We start from the raw sequence: 15,262 nt of genomic DNA, 5'->3' as shown, positions 1-15,262 counted from the left end.
TTCAAAAAACGAAGATCATGGCATCCAGTCCCATTACTTCAGGGCAAATAGATGGGGAAAGAGTGGAAACAGTGTCAGACTTTATTTTTCTGGGCTCCAAAAACACTGCAGATGGTGATTGCAGCCATGAAATAAAAGACGCTTACTCCTTGGAAGGAAAGTTATGACCAACCTAGATAGCATATTCAAAAGTAGAGACAGTACTTTGCCAACAAAGGTCTGTCTAGTCAAGGCTATGGTTTTTCCTGTGGTCATGTACGGATGTGAGAGTTGGACTGTGAAAAACGCTGAATGCCAAAGAATTGATGCTTTTGAACTGTGGTGTTGGAGAAGACTCTTGAGAGTCCCCTGGACTGCAAGGAGATCCAACCAGTCCATTCTAAAGGAGATCAGTCCTGGTGTTCTTTGGAAGGAATGATGCTAAAGCTGAAACTCCAGTACTTTGGCCACCTCATGCAAAGAGTTGACTCATTGGAAAAACTCTGATGCTGGGAGGGATTGGGGGCAGGAGGAGAAGGGGATGACAGAGGATGAGATGGCTGGATGGCATCACTGACTCAATGGACGTGAATTTGAGTGAACTCCGGGAGTTGGTGATGGACACGGAGGCCTGGCGTGCTGCGGTTCATGGGGTCCCAAAGAGTCGGACGTGACTGAGTGACTGAACTGAACTGAACAACAAGAACAACAAATGATAATCATAAAACTATATAATTTGAGATTTTTCAAAAGCAAAATAAATTAATTAGAATTAAAGATATACATAGATTTTAAAAAAGCCTCCACTGGGCTTAACCATTGGTAATATTGGGGCTTCCCAGGTGGTACTAATAATAAAGAACCCGCCTGCCAATGCAGGAGACATAAGAAATGCAGGTTCAATCCCTGGGTCAGGAAGATCCCCTAGAGAAGGGCATGGCTACCCACTCCAGTATTATTGCCTGGGAAATTCCAAGGACAGAGGAGCCTGGCAGGCTACATTCCGTAGGGTTGCAGAGTCAGACATGACTGAAGTGACTTAGCACACAAATGTTAACGTTAATAAGAGCAATTTTAGTGGCTTAGTAGAGGCGGAATTCAATTACAAGTGAGTTGAAGAAAGAATAGGCAATAGCTAAATACAGGTGAATGTCAAGACTTTCTGATAAAACCTTGACTGTGTATAGAAGAATGATTGAAGGAGGTGCCTTAAGAGGGAGGGAGGCTATATGAAGTGAGATAAATTCAGGAAAAGAGGAATCGAAGTATAATGATAGCCTTAGATAGCAGGGACACCTGTCTCTTAGATCAGAGTAAAAAAGGTAAAAATTGTAAGGTGAAGTGTGTATGTTGTGGTGAAATTACGAGGAGGGGAAACTGTGTTAATGTCTGCAGATTGCTCTTTTTCTAAGCAGAAAATGCTAAAAGTGAAGATGATCTGAGTGGAACATGTGCTTAGGGGAGATGCTGTATTTCTGCCCCTTCCATTTCCTGACCCAAGACTGCCCTGGTGGCTCAGACGGTAAAAGCATCTGATTACAATGCGGGAGACCCGGGGTTCAATCCCTGGGTCAGGAAGATTCCCTGGAGAAGGAGATGGCAACCCACTCCAGTATTCTTGCCTGGAAAATCCCATGGACAGAGGAGCCTGGTAGGCTACAGTTCATGGGGTTGCAAAGAGTGAAACACGACTGAGCGACTTCACTTTCACTTTTCACTTTCAGACTCCATGTATTTCTTTATTTCTACTTATCTGTTGTTATTCTGCATGTGTGTGTGTGACAGCTGTTGGTATGGTATACTTTTTTCTGTTTCACATCCCCAAATGGTTTTATTTATTTATTTTTTTTTTTTTGCTGGATCTATAAGGAAATAAGAAGGAAGTAAAATAAAAATATAATCTGAGTTATGTCTAGTTTATCTGAGATCAAGACTACCTCTCTATATGAATGAATGGAAAGGCAGCATATTTCCATATAACTGAAATATTACCCAAACTAAAAAACTAGAACTAGAAAACAATCATTTTTGATGGGAACCTTTTTAAAGTGTTTGCTAACACTGGCCTCTGCTGCTGCTAAGTCGCTTCAGTCGTGTCCGACTCTGTGGGACCCCACAGACAGCAGCCCACCAGGTCCGCCGTCCCTGGGATTCTCCAGGCAAGAACACTGGAGTGGGTTGCCATTTCCTTCTCCAGTGCATGAAAGTGAAAAGTGAAAGTGAAGTCGCTCAGTCGTGTCTGACTCTTAGCGACCCCATGGACTGCAGCCTACCAGGCTCCTCTGTCGATGGGATTTTCCAGGCAAGTGTCAGTAATTTGGGGAATGTATTTCCCTGAGTTCTTTCACTTTTTCCCTAGTTTCCTAATAAAAGTTGCTACCAAGTGCCAGGTGTGTAGTCATGTTAGGACATCTATGAAGCTAACATATGAAAGTAACAAGATAGAAACACAATAACTGGTTTGTAGATACAATTAAACCATCTATTTATAGTAAAAGTCAATATATAGTTATTAAGTGGCTGTAGTATGAAATATACATATGTCAAAAATGTATGCCCCCCAAAGCTTACAAAACACTGTTATTCACATTACAGTATCTTTGTATAGCATAAGAGAATAAATGGTCTTCAATGTCTGCTCACTGACTACCTGCCAAAACTGTCATCATCTTTCCAAAAAAGATTCCTGATAAAACTTAGAATAGTGGTTTTTAAATGTGCTTAAGAATCATTTGAAAATTGTGTTAGCAATTAGGATGGATGGGCTTTGCTCCCAGAAGTACAATATCAGAAAACTGCTCTTGTTAGCAAATTCTCCTAGTGATTTGGCCACATGTAGTCCTTGGAACACACATCTAGATGGCTAATATCTTCTATTTATCTCTATCAACTTAGCTGGAAGCAGGCTATAAGCCTTGTAATTATCATTCATCAGTAGCCAAAGGTTTTTTAAGATAATTGGCAATCTTCCACACAGACAACTTTGAAATTGCTTTCTCCTAAGACCAAGCCCCCTTCCTCATGTCTGTTCTGTTATATAACATTAAGCATTCTATACTTATTTGTGTTATTTATTCATATACACACTATAATATTTTATGCATAGCATTTGTGCAATTGTCTTCATATGATACAAAATTCACACTAATTCATATTGATTAAAATATGTTCTATACATCCTTATCTTTTTAAACAAAATAAACTCACTATGAATTAAATGATTCTAATAGCACCCCTTGTTACACTGTTAGGCAATATAATTTTTGTCTTCTTTTACATTATTCTGTGCTATCCCCCATGGATGTCTTGCCCATAGTGGGTGCTCAGTAAATATCTATGGGATAATCAAGTTAATTGTATGGTGAATAAGAATCCAAAGGCTAAGTATTCAGTTCAGTTCAGTCACTCAGTCGCGTCCGACTCTTTGTGACCTCATGAATTGCAGCACACCAGGCCTCCCTGTCCATCAACAACTCCCACTAGAATTAAAGTATACATCTTAAGTACATATTGATGACATTCCTTTAGTATGACGAGAATATGTTTAGTTACTTAGTTTTAGAAAGTAGAGGCTGGCTGATTCATTATATTAAAAAAAGAAAAAATATAGAATTAAAAAAAATAAAGGAAAAAAAAAGAAAGTAAAGGCTGATGGAAAACTACTTACTTAAAGTGTTGTAGTTCTATTTTTTATTATTAAAAGACATATATTCTCCATGTGCCTACATTTTTATATAAGCACTTTATGAATCAAATTACCTTTTAGTTATTTGTTTGATAATAAATATTACTTATTTGTAATCTATTATTTGAGTACATTGGGCTTCCCTGGTGGCTCAGCGGTTAAGAGCCCACCTGCCAAAGCAGGAGACGTGGATTCCATCCCTGGGTTGGGAAGGTCCCCTGGCAGAAGAAATGGCAACCCACTCCAGTATTCTTGCCTGGGAAATCCCATGGACAGAGGAGCCTAGCAGGCTACAGTCCATGGGGTCACAGAACAGTCAGATATAACTTAGTGACTAAACAACAATAAACAAAGCATATTTTTAAATGTAATATTTTTGTATAAAAATGTGCAAAAATAGATCTTTATACCTCCTTAGTAATTTCTTATGTTGCAGAAAATAGATTATGATTACTTCATAATATAATAATATTCCTTGTGAAAAGCACTTTCTAATCTTCCAACTTGTATGGTAAAGTGTCATTTATATTTACTAACATAATGTTCATGAATACATTTTACATTTATATATTACTTGCCACAAAAAGTCGCATATAGTTTGCACTTTCGATGTTATCTTTAACACACTATCTTAATTGGTTCTTCGACATTCCTACATGATTTGCTCAATTTTACAATGTGAGTTTTTATGCTATAACTTGCAATTCTTTGAGCCAACAATTCATAGGAATCTGTTTATTTCCATTAATGTGAGATCTGTATCTCTCCCTGGCTGTTTGTTTACTGAAAGAGAAGAAAGATGGCAGATAAAAAAACTTTTTTCTTTCACATTTGTTTCCTCACAAAGATTTAGCTATAATTCAACTGTAAAGCAATTCAGGAAGTTCCCTAAATAAGTAATGAATGGTTGCTTTTGGGTTAAAGTTATATTCAGATAATTTAATGACTTGCTCATATTCAATGCCCATTTCTTGTGTAAGAATAAAACCAAATTGGAAAAAGGAAATCAAATTTCACAATATTTACTATAGTATATGTTGCTTCTTTTTGAACATAGTCTTCTTTAGCATATTTTAATTAATTTTAGAGGTAGAAATAATTGATAAACTTTTTATTCAATTCAAACACATAGTCATTGAGATTAATATTGAAGCCTCTGCATCTCTTGATAATCTTTGAGAGTGTGCTCAGTTGCTTCAGTTGTGTCCAACTCTTTATGACGCCATGGACTGCAGCCTGCCAGGCTCCTCAGTCCGTGGGATTCTGCAGGCAAGAATACTGGAGTGGGTTGCCACGCCCTTCCGGAGAAGGCAATGGCAACCCGCTCCAGTACACGACTCCAGTACACGACTGAAGCAACTTAGCAGCAGCAGCCGCCACGCCCTTCACTGGGATCTTCCCGTCCCAGGGGTCAAACTCGGGTTTCCTGTATTGCAGGCAGATTCTTTACCACTGAGCCACTGGGGATATTCTCTAGGTAAGCTAAACATTATTTCTCTCTTTTTTTTTTTATTGAGTGGATACATAGAAGCTGCTGCAATTATGTAGAACCACACCCTTTGTATAAAACACACATTGTACAGTCCTTAAGCAGGGGTTGTTTAAAGCACATAGCACAAATTTGCTTTAGACAAGGTAAGGCATTCTCAAGTTAGCCAATAGTTTGGGACAACCATGATAAAAACCTGAGTTAGATTTAGGCACCTAAAATCTGTGTCTGCCTGTCCTTTGCTATTACCACAGGAGATTAGGGATGGGTGAACCCAGTCATGTTTTGGGTTCGTCAAACATCTTGAACTACTTTTCCAATGTTCTGGGTTAGGCAAAACCCAAAATGTGTTTTGCCAAGCACATTTTCTCTTAATTCTTAAACCCAGGAGTATTTTAAGGTAAATTTAATCCATATGTTTCTGATTCATTTACACTAAACTCATCAAAATGTTCTGTCTTGAGAGCTATTTGATGTGCAAGAAGCTTTTTGAATATTTTACAAGCCCTTTAAAATCAAATTCATTGGACTTTTACATTCAACTGGGCCAAGAGCAAGTGAACCCAGACCCCAGAGCAATCAAGTTTGGTTGCAAAGTCTAAAACATCAAGGTTTGTGTAGTTTCTAAACTTGGTTATGCACATCTCAATCCTTGGTGAGAATATATATTAACATTATTTTTGCAGAACGTAGATTGTGTAACACAATGAGTAGTGAACAAATGCAAAATAAAGCATGGAAATATAAAGAAGCCAAATGACAAATAATTCAAAGCAGATTGAATGTCTGTTCTTTAGCAAGAACCATGCACAAGCTAACATAATGGAGGATGACACTGCATCTGTTTTCATTTTTCTTTCTTTTGGGAGGACTTTCGTCTTTTTGGACTGCATTTGGACTTTTCTACAAATTCTCTTCCATTTCTATCTTTTGGACAGTCACAGAACTGTAGCTAACTACAGCTAGCACTGTAGCACTAACATTAAATAAAAGAAAATTATGTTTAATATTATATAAAAGGGTTTGTTTTGTTAAGAAAAAGCTAAAATGAATTACTAGCTTTATTTCTTAAGATATCATTATAACTTTTAGGTTTGAAAAATAATGAACAGGTTGAGACTCATTATGAAGTTCACAAATCAAATTCACTATCAAAGTCCCAACTCTTATAAATTTAGGCTGGATAATAATTAGTAAAATTTGTAATATGTAATAATACTATTTGATTATATATCAGTAAATGCATTTTGATCTCTCTCTTGATTATTTTTATATGATTCAGAAGACCAGACTACATTTAAGAGTTATACATAATGGTAGTTAGGGTCTTAGCTATGTAAATAAGAAAACTAAGTAGTAAGGCAGAAAAAGACAAAGCAGAATAAAACACTATTATGGAGAAATAATTTATTACATGCCTAAGAGCTGAAATCTTGTTCTTACTTTTCAGTTACGAACATTTCTAAAAACCAGTCCCAGACATTGAATAAAGTTAAATAAGAAGTCAATAATAATTTTAGCATAAGCTTTGACAGTTGCATATGAAAAAAGTTTGTTTTTCCTACTGCTGTTGGCTAATAAAGCATTTTAGTGGCTTTCAAAATAGTCTGTTGTAATAAGACACAAATGATAATATCTTTGTAATCAGTATCTCAAGTATCCTATATTCTCTTTCAACACTTTCTCAGAAATGTTGAGGAGTAACAGAGGAACACAGCAATGGAGGGGAGGAGGAAGGAACAATTATATTGCAGTAAAACTGAAATTCTTTAGTAAAGAATTCCCTTTCTGTATATGCCATATTTTTGTTTAATAATGCCATGCTAGGATTACAGTTTTTAGAAGTTAGGACTTTGGTAGTAGTATATTTTAGCTTTCAACTCTCACTAGATAGTTAACTTAGAAAAATTTAAAACTTTAACCTCAAGTTTCTTCTCTGGAGAATGAGGACAAAATTAAGGATTCTAAAATTATTGAAAGTTATAATATGCATGAAAATCTTAGTATCAAATAAACTTAAGGCCATATAATAAGTGTCACATAAATGGTACCTGTTAGAAGGACAATCTACCCCCTTTTTAGTTATCAGGGATGGGTTAGCTACTACCAACAAAAAGTAATACCTATTTGGTTTATATATGTTTTCTTGATGTGTCAGCTTGGCTAAATTACAGTCTCTAGTTATTCAACCAAAAACTAATCTAGATGTTTCTATGGAGGCATTTTCTAGATGTGATTAAGATCTATAAACAGTTGCCTTTAGATAAGAAAAAGTATCCTAGATAATCTGAGTGAGTCTATTCAGTCAGTTAAAATGCCTAAAGAGCAGATCTGAGGTTTCCCTGGTGAACAAGAAATTCTACCTGTGGACAGCAGTATCAGACCCTGACCAAGAGTTTCAGACTGCTTTCCTGACAGCCTGCCCCAGTGGATTCTGGAGGTGCCTAGCCAGTCTCCACAACTGCATAAGTCAGTTCCTTGCAACAATTCTCTTAAAGCAGATCTCCTACTGTTTCTGCTTCTCTAGTTAAACACTGATGCATGAATTCATTTATTCAGCAAATACTTACCAAGGATTTTCTATGTCTCAATTCAAGTATTATTCTAAATACCAAGGAATCTGCAGAGAACAAATTAGATGTTTCTCCTGTCATCACTGAACAGACAATATTTTCCTGAGAAAAGTTACAATATTAAAAATGTTTAAATTAAAATAATAAAAAGTGCTTTGAAGTAGAAAAGATAGAACATTATTTTCATATTAGCCCTTTTAGTTTTCATTTGGAAACATTTAAACATTTTTATTGTGAATATAAATCAGACCTATATCTTAGTTGGGAGACTGTTTGTTTGTTTCTGTGAATCTTGAGTGTCTATTACGCAGATTCAAATGTAGGTTTTCCCCTATGTGGAAAAAAATGTAAAAATTTAAACTTTCCGAGTTAAATGTAGCCAGTGAAGACACACTGAGTGCCTCTAGGTACATGAAATTGAGGTGAACAAAGCCGGGAAGGGCCGTTTTACCTGCATTGGGATCTAATGTTTTAAGCAAATGATGGTCATTGTTAATTTTTTTTTAATTGAATTGTCATGTAGCTAATATGGTGTGTTCATTCATGTGACTACATTAAACACATTACATTCAGTGCAAAATACTTAACTGTCAAATGTTTCTATCAGAACAATAAGAAGAGCCTTTATAAAATAAAAAGAGCTATCAGTAAATATTGAAAATAAGGATTAAATTTTTTTGAGATTTGAAATCTCTTTTTATTTATTTATTTATTTTAAATTTTATTTTATTTTTAAACTTTATATAATTGTATTAGTTTTGCCAAACATCAAAATGAATCCACCACAGGTATACATGTGTTCCCCATCCTAGAAATCTCTTTTTAATATGTGTTTTTATTTAAATCATGAAGAGATAAACAAACACATTCTCAGTAAGCAAAATTGAAGGGAACCAATCCTTGAAATAGAAAGTGTTACAAATAATTTTTCTATTAAAAACATTGTGCTCAATTTCTTCCACACTGTTCCAATATCACAGGCCAGTTAGCCTTTAAATCATATGTACTTCAACTCACAAAATTTGTTTGTTTCCCATTTACAATTTCACAGAATTTTCCAGAAATTAGAATTGGAAAACAATAAAGTGTTTTCCTTTTTCTTTGATTGTCCATGAACACACACCTCCTGCTCCATTACCAGTTATATGTCTGCTTAAATTTAAATTGCCAGGCCCCTTAGTGGCCAAGTCCTAGCCTAGAACTCTTTCAGATATTAATCAGACTTAAAAAAATAAGAACTTTCTTCAGTTATAAATGTAAATACTTTCTTACTGATTTGGATCAGGATAAGACAATATACATAATGTGTTTTCATTTTAAAAATAATAATTTTGGTAACTGGGAAAGCAAGATGTTTGCAAAAGCATTTTAAACATGGATATTCAATTTGAAAATGCTGTTTTAAATATTATAACTTATAAGCATGTTATTAAATTATCCTGAACAGAAAGGACATATATTATGGAAATAGCACCCCACTCCAGTACTCTTGCCTGGAAAATCCCATGGACGGAGGAGCCTGGTGGGCTGCAGTCCATGGGGTCACTGAGGGTCGGGCATGACTGAGCGAATTCACTTTCACTTTTCACTTTCCTGCCTTGGAGAAGGAAATGGCAGCCCACTCCAGTGTCCTTGCCTGGAGAATCCCAGGGACGGGGCAGCCTGGTGGGCTGCTGTCTACGGGGTCGCACAGAGTCAGACACAACTGAAGTGACTTAGCAGCCAATTTCTCAGACTTTCGTAATTTTGAGTTCAGTTCAAGATGGCAGAGTAGAAGGATGTGAGCTCATCTTCTCTTGTGAGAGCACAAAAATTACAACTAGCTATTGAGCAACCATCCACAGGAGGACACTGGAACCCACCAAAAAAAGATACCCCACATGCAAAGACAAAGAAGAAGTCACAACAAGATGGCAGGAGGTATGCAAACATGATAAAATCAAATCCCATACCCACCACAGTCTGGAGAACAATAATACCAAAGAAGTTTTCCCACCATAGTGAAGCTTCTGAGCCTCATATCAGGCTTCCCAGCCTGGGGATCCAGCAAAGGTACTGGTAATCCCCAGGGAATCTGACTTTGAAGACCAGTGGAATTTGATTATAGGACTTCCACAGGGCAAGAGGAAACAGAGACTCCACTACTGGAGGGCACAAACAAAATCTTGTTCATGCCAAGACCCAGGGGAAAGGAGTAGCAACCCCGCAGGAGACTGAACCAGACCTACCTGTAAGTGTTGGAGGATCCCCTGTGGAGGTAAGGGTCAGCAGTGTCTCTCTGTGGGAATGGGGGCATTGGCAATAGCAGTCCTAGAGGAGGCCCCTTGGTGTAAGTCCTTTTGGAGGTCACCATTAACCCTACCATAGAGCCCAAAGACCCCAGGGCTGGGTCACCTCAAGCCAAACAACTTACAGGAAGGGAGCACAACCCCATCCATCAGCAGATAATTGGATTAAAATTTTAGTGAGCATGGCCTTGCCCACCAGAGCAAAACCCAGTTTTTCTAATCACCAGTCCTTCCCATCAAGAAGATTGCACAAGACTCAGCCTCACCTACCAAAGGGCAAACAGAAGAAGCAAGATGAATCACAATCCTGCAGCTGCTAGAACCAAAACCACATCACAGAAAGTTAAAAAGAATGAAAAAGCATCTGGTTTTGTCCCAGATGAAGGGACAAGATAAAACCCCATAAATATAGCTAAATGAAGTGGAGATAAGCAAAATTCCAGAAAAAGAATTTAGAATATTGATAGTGAAGATGATCCAGAATCTCGAAAAAAAGAATGGAGGTAAAGATTGAGAAGGCGCAAGAAATATTTACTGAAGACCTAGAAGAACCAAAGCACAGGTAAACAGAGATGAACAGTACTCTATTGCTGTTGTTTAGTCTTTAAGTTACATCTGACTCTTTGCTATCCCATCGGCTATAGCCTTCTAGGCTCCTTTGATATTCCAGGCAAGAATACTGGAGTGGGTTGCCATTTCCTTCTCCTGGGTATCTTCTCAACCTAGGGATCTAATTCATCTCTCCTTCCTGGCAGGCCGATTCTTTACCACTGAGCCACCTGGCAGGCATATTCTTGACCACTGAGCCACTTGGGAACCCCAACAATACGTTAGAAAGAATCAATGGCAGAATAACTGACCTGGAGGACAGAATGGTGGAAATCACTGCCACAGAACAAAATATACAAAAATGAATAAAAAATAAATAAATGAAGACAGCCTGAGACCTCTGGGACAACATTAAACATACTAACATTCATATTAGAGGGGTCACAAAAGGAGAAGTGAAGAGAGAAAGGATCTGAGAAAATATTTGAAGAAATAATAGCTGAAAACCTCCCTATTATGGGAAAGGAAATAGTCAACAAAGTCTAGGAAACACAGAGAGTCCCAGGCAGAATAAACCCAAGGAAGAACACAGCAAGACACATGATAATGAAAATGACAAAAAAAAAAAAAAGATAAAAGACAAAGATAAAATATTAAAAGAAAAAGGGAAAAATGACAAATAAAATACAAGAGAACTCACATAAAGTTTCTCAACAGAAACTGTACAATCTAGGAGGGAATGCCATGATATATTTAAAGTGATGAAAAGGAAGAACCTTCAACAAAGAATTCTCTACCAAACAAGACTCTCATTCATTTTTGATGGAGAAGTCGAAAGCTTTCCAGAGAAGCAAAAGTGAAGAGAATTTAGCACCACAAAACTAGCTTTGCAACAAATACTCAAGGAACTTCTCTAGGCAGGAAACACAAGAGAAGGAAAAGACCAACACGAAATAAACCTAAAACAATTAAGATAATGGTGATAGGAACACACATATCTTAACTATAAATGAATTAAATGCACCAACCAAAAGACATAGACTGTCTGGGAGTAGATAACAAGTGCGTGTATGCACTTCCACTTACCACATCACTCTACTGAACCCCTCAAATTATATATAATTATTTTATATTGTTAGGTTAATCATGTTTCCATTATGGCTTGAAATTATAATGATCTTTTATTTTTTGTCTTGCTATTGATTTTGAAAATTGATAAACTTCTTTTAGTATTGTGATTATGTAACTATTATTCACTTGATAAGATTATCAAGTGAATCATTACTGGTCAATAGAAAATAATAGAATTCTATATTGCTAAAACTACCATTTAATAGAAAAATTTGTAATCACTTTTTAAAATCCAGATGCATAACAGAACTATCTTGGATTCTTTTTGAAAAATGCAAATGCCCAGGTATTGCTGTTCTCCAAAGCTCCAGATATGTTTCTAATGAGCAGCAATGTTTAAAAACAACTGGACTATATGATGATCTTTTATTTTATCCAGTTTATTTCACTTTTTCTATTTCATATTCAGTGCTCACATTTCATTTAGTTTATGTTTTTTAATTTCTCTGTCTCTTTTTTGCTGTTATTGTTTTTCTCAAGCCTTTATCAAGCATAGTAGAAAAGCTTTTGTATGTATAGTATGTATGTGCTAAGTTGCTTCAGTCGTGTCCGACTTCAATCGCTTCAATCGTGTCTGACTCGTGTCTACAGCCTGGACTGTAGCTGGCCAGGCTCCTCTGTCCATAGGATTCTCCAGTCAAGAACACTGGAGTGGGTTGCCATTTCCTTCTCCAGGGGATCTTCCTAACCCAGGGGTCAAACCCGTGTCTCTTACATCTACCTGCATTGGAAGGCAGGTTCTTTACTACTAGCACCATCTGGGAAGTCCTAAAATGCGTATAATATAAGATATATATATAAGAAAATTTATGAATTTTTCTCTAGTTAAAAAAATTCATGACACTTGGATTATACTTGTTTGACTTGATATGAATAGAATGCTAGATTTCTAATTTGTATTTGCACAAAACTTCAATATAGTTCCATGTATTTTGGCATCTAGTATTACCAAAAGTCCAGAAAATTTATTATCTTTGTGAATTAAAAATAATTTGAATGATGTTTGAAACTTTTAATTCAATTCTGAGACTATAAAGAAATACTATGTTTAAAAAAAAAACACAGGAATTTAACATGTGATACAGTATTATTAACTGAAGTACAGATTTTTGTTCGAATTTCACAAAATTTTATACTAGTGTCCATTATTTGTTTCCATACCTTACTCAAGACTCCACATTGTATTTAATTGCATTGAGCAGATTCAGCTGCCTGCAAAAAGTTCTGGTAAATTCTCTTTTCATTTTTATTCTATTACAAATATTTTCTAATTTTTTCCTTGTTATAGCTTCTTAGATACACTCATCATTTAAAAGTAGACATTTAATTTTGAAATACATGGGATTTTGAGTAAAGTATCTTTAATATTAATTTCTCATTTTTGATGTTAATTTCTCATTTAAATGCCTTCTCTGCAATCACCCTCTGTGCTTTTCTCAGTCTAACTTTATTGAGGCTTTTAATACCTAAGTTGAAGATCTCTCTTGGTAAATGTCACACTGCACTTGAAAATATGTGATAAGAGAATAAATTGTATGATTTCAATAATTTTAAACCATTAATTTTTGCACCTTGTTTTATGTCCCTGGATATGTTCCAGTGTCTCCTAGTTTACAATCTATGGGAATGTGAATAGAATTTGTATCCTCCTGTTGTGTGAAAAGTATATAAATCTTAGTTATTTTGAATTGGTTCATAGTGTTTTCAGGTCTACCATATCCTACTTCTACTTCTCTGTATATTCATATACAGAATATACAGAATGTATCCATATTCTACTTCTCTGCATATTCATTCTATTAATATTTGATATTGAAACTCCAACTAAAAATCTTAATTTATCTACTTTAAAAAATAATTGTAATATATAGTGGAACTATATGTATCCTTATTCTATATTTTCCAAGTCTCCTCTGTAAATGTGTTATCATACTTTCATAATTTAAAAATTAAAAATTAAAATATAAAGAAATAATTCTGAAGTTGAAAAGTAGTTTGGAAGTTTTAAAGCAGTGATATTTTTTAAGACAAAGACATTTGCTATAAAGTCAGCAAATGTCAACAGATTTTCTAATTGTCAACCATCAGTAAATGTCAACAAGTATTTAATATACAATCAGCAAATGTCAACAGAACATTAAAGGAATAAACTTTTCTACACTTTAGAATTATTCATGTATAATGAAGCATTTTAACTATCACAGAAACTGGAGCCAATACAATTAGTAATTGATACCATTAAAACTATTGCTTATTGCAAATTTTACCAGTAATTGTCATGAGTGGGCTGTTGGTACACTAAGGAAATCTTAGAGGTTATAAATTTTTTATTTTTACAACTAGTTTTATATTACAGTCATTCAAATATTTATAAAAATTCAGATAATTATAATTATATATTATACATAAATGTTACAAGTTAATTTTATCCCTCAAGTAGACATTCTTAGATCCTCTTTAACTTACTCCACTCTACCCTACAATTAGCTCATTTTCTATTTGAGTCATGATGAAATCTATTGCTTTATTACATGAACCCTCTGAGCCAAAACACTTCTCTAATTAGCCTAGTTTCATAGTCCTTTGAAAATGCAAGTACCCACAAATTAATAATGCTGAACTCCTTAGTAATTCTCATGAAAAAGATTTTATGGAAACTTAAGGGAATATAAAAAAAAGACCAAGATCCCAAAGCTCTTCATTTAAGTGTTATAAAATTTGCAAAGATCAATTACAATGATTCTACAAGTTACTCTCCTTCAGTTTTTCTTCTTTATAAACATGCCCAAATAAAGCAAAGGTTTACACACAACCACGCGTTAGTTCAATATAGAGTGAAGGAATGAATACACTTTTGAAGGGCAATCTGTAAGCAGTTAGAAGACAAGGGAATTTTGAACCTTACACACCATGGTCTGTAATGAACAAATCATGCCTGACCGTGATGATAGACTTGTTTGAGAGGGTTACAAAACTAACTGGAGAAGAGGATGGAGTCGACGTCATGTATTTGGGCTTCAGTGAAGCATTTGAAACAGTGGATCATGAACTTTTAGTTGCAAATTAATTATAATTGTTTTGGATGAGAACAGAGTCACATGGATTGAGAACTGGCTAAAAGATCATAAACACAAATAATAGATGGCAATGAATCCAACTGGAGGATAACTGCAGCAGGTTTTTGTAATGGTGAAGTTTTATAAATCTCTATTTATTGGTTGGTAAAGACTAGTTTTCTCAATAATATTTAAGTAGAAGCGTTTTCAGAGGTACCAGATGTAGAACCCAAAGAAAACAGATCAAAATATGAGTTCATATGAATCAATATCTAATTGAGAATTTATGTTTACTTCAGTTGAATTTTGAAAATGTTATGTAAAAAAGTATTAGTGCATAATATTTAGGGAATAACTAGTGCCAATAAAATAGAATGTTTTAAATATTTTAGACATTATTAATGATACATCTTATTTCTATTAAAGTAAGTTCGGTAGTACCTCTATTAGAAATGTATCAAAGAAATAAAACTAATCTTTTAATTTTTATAAATAATGCTTGTGATTTCTCT

The sequence above is a fragment of the Bos indicus genome, chromosome 20, assembly GCF_029378745.1.
Source record: "Bos indicus isolate NIAB-ARS_2022 breed Sahiwal x Tharparkar chromosome 20, NIAB-ARS_B.indTharparkar_mat_pri_1.0, whole genome shotgun sequence".
NCBI lineage: Eukaryota > Metazoa > Chordata > Mammalia > Artiodactyla > Bovidae > Bos > Bos indicus.
The sequence above is the reverse complement of the archived record's forward strand: the minus strand, read 5'-3'. Positions refer to the sequence as shown.